Source organism: Phaseolus vulgaris, chromosome 10, assembly GCF_051622355.1.
Source record: "Phaseolus vulgaris cultivar YP4 chromosome 10, ASM5162235v1, whole genome shotgun sequence".
Lineage (NCBI taxonomy): Eukaryota > Viridiplantae > Streptophyta > Magnoliopsida > Fabales > Fabaceae > Phaseolus > Phaseolus vulgaris.
Window position 1 is genome coordinate 6,755,258 of NC_143507.1, and position 5,420 is coordinate 6,760,677.

Below are 5,420 nucleotides of genomic sequence, written 5' to 3' on the forward strand. Positions count from 1 at the left end.
ATCTTGAACCTCAAGATCACACAACACTCATTGAAAACACCACAATTTTTAGAAACCCTTTCTGAAACTGCTTTACATAGATTACACATAATTATAGTGTTCAAAAGAAGTAAATAGAGTACACGTGGGTTTTACAAAGCAATAGTACAGAAGTATAAAAAACCCAGTTCCTATTTCACACACAAATGATGATCCAAAAGCTCTTGATCTTCTCTTGAAAACATTTTTAATAAACTTTCTTTCTTAGGTTCTTGAAAAGATCATAAAACAGTCTTTATATAGACTTAAGGAAGTGGTTAAAACTATTAAATCATAAATCAAAAGCAATTGGAAACATTTAAAAACAGTTTGGAACTCTTAACAGAATTCTGTTAGAAAAATAATAAACTGATTGAAATTATTTTTCTATTAAGGATTTCATATAAAATAGCGAGTTGTTTTATTGAAATAACCGGTTTTACAAAAAAGACAAAATAAAGCAAAGTTATTTCAAAACCTTTTAAAAATCACTAAGTGTCAAACAACCGGTTGTTTCGACAAATCAATTGGATAAAAACTTGTTATAACCTTAAGACCTTTGAGTAACACCGTTTTCAACATATTGATTTGAAAAACAACTAACTAAAATTTCACAACTTTTTAGAAAAAACTTCTTTTAAAAGAGATAAAGATTCAAGTGAGCTTGGATCAATACAAGGTGTGAATTAATAATTCAAAAGCTACTAAACAACACACACAAACACAACAAGTTTTTCAAGTCTTTTACTTAGATTTTGGAGGCATCAAAGCACCTTGTTCAAAAATATTTAGAATTACAAATCCAATTGAATTTGAATATAACACCTAATTAATTCAAATCTAATATTAATTTGAAATTAAGATCACTTTCATTTATAACAACAATTTGGAAGAAAATACTAATTTGAAATAAAAATCCAATTTTAGTGGATTTCAATGGTAACACATGTAATTACAATTTCAAATTCAATTCAAATTTCAAATTCAAAATTGAAATCCAATTCCAATTCCAAATTCAATTGTAATTCTAATATAACATCATCTAATTAAACCTATTCTAAATCAAAATCAAATTCAATTATAACACCTACAAAATTGGATTCCAAATGAATATTTCATTTGAAAACATGATTTGGTTATCAATTTGAATTTGAATTGAAATTCTAATTTTTTATTATGACAAGTGTTGTTCGACCTTTATAAGTTTAAAATTAAAATTAAAATTATTTTCAATATTGGAGGTGCTTGTATAATTTAGAACTTCAACTCCAAAGCAAGTATATAAAAATTATATCGTTAAGCAATAAACCAATGATTGTACCATTGATATTGCATCAATAATTTAAAAAGTATGATAGGCTAAAAATGACTAGAATTTGGAATAAATAATGTATGAAAATTGAAAATAAATATTACAAAATATAAGGAAAACAAATATTTTGTTTGAAAGCTACATAGGTTGGCCGAAACATCATAATGCATAGTCAATTAGAAGTATTTGTGGAAATAATTAAAACAATTATAATGAATACAATACTTAAGATGGAACAAGTGAATCCAACAATATATAATTGAAAATGATAAAATTATTACAATTGAATAAGAAATTATCATATTCCAAAATAATTTGAGAGAAGAATATATTACAATATAACAATAAATTATGATTTAAAGGAGACCATATATGTAAAAGTATGAGCTAGAAAGATAAGAAAAGTATGGTTTATAAAGAGTATGCATTTGTACTAATGACTAGGCACGTTTAGAGAACAATGAATTACCATAAGACTATTGTACAATTTAAAGTATCTAAAGATTTTTTTTATGTAATAGGAATAAAAGCTTTGAATTACTAAATGCTACAAGAAATGCAATTAGTATGGTGAGAGAGAAAAAATAAATTAGCCATTTACATTTTCATTTCAGTATGGCTACAACCACATACACCATCTTTTCATAATGTCATTTGTATCACTTAAGGTTGCCTGAGATGAGATAAAATGTTTTTGGTGGCAAGGATAGAACAAAATATATGGAGATCCAAAATGGTAGCTTTTTATGCAATCATAGCCATAGAAATTTCAGTATTAAAATATCTAACTATGCAGATCAATTGGAGTAAACTAGAATGTCCAACATAAATTAGAACTCAACATCATCATTTTTTCTATCGTATGTATGCTTATTCAATACATGAAAACAATTAGCAATTCATTTATCTCACAATGTAGGTAAACTTCAAGTAAGAGGTTGGTCATCAAAGTCTTCGACATAGTGAGAGTACACCTGACTTATACCTATTGGAGTGTCGCCAAATTTCTGTTTCATCTTCATGGTTAATTGTTGTTGCATCAACTTTACTTTGTCCTCCAATAAGGAATACCTTTAATTTTCTTCAAGAAAGCCTGTTGTTGTTGCATTAGCCCTTTCAATTGCTGCATTAGTCATTGTAGTTGCTTCTTGGACTTGTTGGTGAATTTGTTCATTCTCAACTAATTATTCATTGTGATAATAATGAGGGTTGAGTGATGGATGACACTTCATAGTGAACATTAGCAACCAAGTTCATAATGCGCAATACCTACTTTTACTCTTTCATCCAATAACATCCTTCCTTTATTGAAACTTTATTGCAACATTTATCTGTTGGAAGTTGGAGGCTGATCCTTTGGAACTGTCTGATTGGATGACCCTCAACTGCTTATGGTAGGTTTCCTAGTTGATTATTAGGAGTTTCAAATGTTAAGAATTTATGTTAAATATATGAATAAAGTGTCAAAATTTGAAACAATAACTTACATAGGTCTCACGAGCACGATCATCTACCCAACCACCATTCTTCTTGGTCTGAGTGGCGATAAATAATTCATTCGGTTCAATAGGTCAACCATATTCTCATAAGTTTTTACACTTACAAACATTATATCTTACACTACTAAATTGAATAACATGTAACCAGGTATACATAAGTCATGAAAAATACTTACTAGGCCCAATGTAATGTCTAGGTGTGATTTGCACCCAACCGAGTGAAATGCTCCACCTCAAACCAAAGACTGGTTGATTTTGTTTTGCGATGAATTTTCTTTGAACTTCTGGATATCCCAAGTTCAAAAGTTCAACCCATGCTTGTTATCCAATGCAACTGTGTATAGTCCCATTTACTTTAGCTTTAGTGAACATATCACAAAAACATTTTCTAAATTTTGACTCGTATACTTTTCTAATTTCCCAACTCACGAGGGACCCAAGTCACTCTAATAGGTAAAGTTAAAGAACAATTAAGTAAATTTGATCATATAAAAATTTGGTTAAATTGTAATCGTTGATATATAATTACAGTCACCTAAAATTTAGCCCACCATTTAAGTCGGGTTTCATAAGTCATTCCCTCATAATGATGGTAGGGACTCCTAAATTATAATCTAATTACATGGCCAATTGCCTTAATAACATCATGGTTATGTTTTTAACTATAAAACACAACCCAAAATGTTAAGCATTAAGTTTAAACAATAAAACAATATATAAATGACATAGTAAGTTTACCCTTTATCCACTGGTCATATGATGACCCTGCCATTAACATCATGTTGCACTTTTTCATTAGGGGCATCATGGTTCGAAGTAAGAGGTGTGGGATGAACTATAACAACATGGAATGGCTCGACTAGGGGAGCATAGGTGATCTGGACTGAGGGAGTAGAGGATAACTACATTTATGGAAGAAACATGGATTGTATTGTTGGAACCCAAGTGGGGTGGAGTGTCAAACTATAAAAAGTTTGGACTAATGGAATATGGGTGATCTGGACTAACCAAGCAACAAGTGGATTGACTAAGGGAGCATATGTGTGTTGTATCGGTGCATCCCGGGTGTGGTGGAAAGTTGGAGCAAAGAAGGATTGGACTAGTGAAGTAAGGGTGATACGTAGCAATGGAACAAGTGTATATACTAGTGGAATAGGGGCGAGATGAGGTGATGAAGTAGATCTTTGATGGGGTGATAAATTAAATGAGAAACCACTTAATCTATGCAACTACACAACATGTTCTCAAACCAAAATATGAGGAACTTAATGTATAGAACACATATATAACCGAAAAGATTTGACTTGATCACTGAAGAAAGAAGGAGTGGAGGAATGAGAAAAATGGATTTTTGGCATAAAACTATTGACTTGATGCCCGCCACTAGTAACATTATATCGTGATGATAGACTAGAATAAAGTATATGTATCAACTCTACTGCTAAGATAACTGTTATGTTTATCATATCTCTATTTTCTTTAAAATAAACAATCAACCTCACTCATATACAAACATTTGCAAGCTCAAATTTCTATTATATTAACTATATTAACTTCATCAACCAAGTGAGAAGAAAGTACATTTTATTATCAAAGTTTTCTATCAAGTATGTTTTGTCATTTATAAGATTGAAAAATAGTGAGCTTTTAAAAAAACAATGCGTTAATCATAGGTGTGTAGTGAAGTAATTGATGTCAACAACAATGTCAAGTTTTAAAGAAATAAAACTAGTGATTCATTATTTTATTATATAGTAAAAATATTATACAGTGTAATTTTATATTACTTGTGTATGATATAAATGTTAATATAATTTAAATTTTAGTGTTATTTAAATACTATTTTCAAAACAAAATGTTTGGCATCGCCCGGACTCGAACCGGAGACCTTCAGTGTGTTAGACTGACGTGATAACCAACTACACCACGACACCATATGTTATAATTAAGAAATATTAACTTTTTGTCTAAATGAAAATTCAAAAATTTCAATTAATATATTTGATTAAAAAAAAATGTTATAAATCTAAGCGAGTTTGTTTCTAAAACTTAAAACTTGATAAAATTCTCCACAAAATTAAGTATCCATAAACAAGTGTTAATATACATACCTTCATGGAATTTAAACCTACACATTTCTAATAGTTTTAAAATATAGTTTATATACTTGGAGTTGTACATAATAATTGTTTAAAAACTATATTTATTTCTTTAGTCAACAGATATATTATTTAAAAAAATATAATTTATTGTTTTAGATCATATATTTATTTTAAATAAATCTTATTATTGTAATGTGAAAATATGTTAAATTATACAAACAGTTAGAAAATTATTTATTGAAATTTTATTAGATAATTAATGAACTAAATATATTTATTAAAGGTAAGTAAATTAATATAATATTATAGTTTGTACTAAGGATGATATAAATCAAATTTATAATATACAAAAGTGTATTTCAATATATAATTGACACATAAAAAACCAGTTCAATACATGAAAAAATCATAATTAAAACTAAAAAATTAAATTAAGAAAATATCCAACTTGTTTCTATATTTTATTTAATGAATCTTATTCATCATTTC

At 28.3% G+C, this 5,420-nt stretch overlaps 1 non-coding gene across 1 annotated transcript; it reads right to left on the bottom strand.

Moving 5' to 3' along the window:
- Window positions 1-4,689: 4,689 nt before the first annotated feature.
- On the bottom strand, window positions 4,690-4,763 carry TRNAV-AAC (transfer RNA valine (anticodon AAC)). The gene has a single exon. It is a non-coding gene; the product is annotated as a tRNA-Val (tRNA).
- Window positions 4,764-5,420: the final 657 nt, after the last annotated feature.